Below are 949 nucleotides of genomic sequence, written 5' to 3'. Positions count from 1 at the left end.
CTGTTTGGGAAGAGGATCAATAGAAGTGGGAGGGTGACAAGAAAGTGTTAAGGATAAATATGATCAAAATAAACTCTATATGCTTAAACTGTTACAATGAATTCCATTGTGATTTCCAATTAATATGTGCTAATAAAGCAACAAAACAAAACAGAAGATGGGTTCAGAATGCTCACCCCTGTATTAAGAATTAATACCCATTAATTCTTGCCCCTAGAGATGTTGCAGGTGTGGCTGCTGTGTCACATGTGCATCAGTAGCCGGCAGAGAGGAGAGGGGCTACATCTATGCTCACTGTTCTGACCTGTGAACATCTAAGTAGTACTCTCTCACTGAAAAAAGTGAGCCTGAGATGACCAGCAGTGCAATGCTGGACAGGCAGGCCCTGACAGACTCCCAGGGCAGGGAGAGAGCCAGAGATGAGATGAACTCTGCCTGGGAATGCAGATAACCCAGCCAGGAGTGAACCCAAGACAGATGACCCCTGCATAGGCCCAGGAGAAGAGTGCACCAGTCAGTTGCCATGGAGTCCAGACAGAGACCTAACCTAAGATGATGACCAGTCCAGTGCCTTGCAGGCCTGGAGGGCAGACCATATCCAAGATAACCCCCACTAAGTGCCATATGCACAAATGGGCCATAGCACTCCTGAAAACACTCCTGAGATAATCCCAGACAATCAGAGGCCCTGGGCACCACTGAAAGGAGCAAGTAAGTTGTGGAGAAATGGAGAGAAAGAGAAACAAAAGGCTGTGGGCCCAATGAAGGGAAGCAGAGCTGGAGACTCAAGGATAGTGAGGAATAGCCTGATGTGAGTAGCCAGTGATACCACCTGGGACCATGGCGGGGTCCTGGCCTGTGCTGCCACCAAGGGCCATGTCTGGATCTCTGGCCCTGAAGCATTCATAAGCCAAATGGATGTCCCCAGTCTGGGCTGCTGCTCAGGGAC

General features: G+C 49.2%; 1 non-coding gene across 1 annotated transcript; it reads left to right on the top strand.

Moving 5' to 3' along the window:
* The first annotated feature begins 206 nt into the window (after window positions 1–206).
* On the top strand, window positions 207–334 carry LOC132653355 (small nucleolar RNA SNORA17). Its single transcript, XR_009591120.1, has one exon. It is a non-coding gene; the product is annotated as a small nucleolar RNA SNORA17 (small nucleolar RNA).
* The last annotated feature ends 615 nt before the right edge of the window (window positions 335–949 follow it).

The sequence above is a fragment of the Meriones unguiculatus genome, chromosome 3 (genome assembly GCF_030254825.1).
Source record: "Meriones unguiculatus strain TT.TT164.6M chromosome 3, Bangor_MerUng_6.1, whole genome shotgun sequence".
In the NCBI taxonomy this organism is placed as follows: Eukaryota; Metazoa; Chordata; class Mammalia; order Rodentia; family Muridae; genus Meriones; species Meriones unguiculatus.
This window is presented reverse-complemented; position numbering and strand designations above follow the sequence as displayed.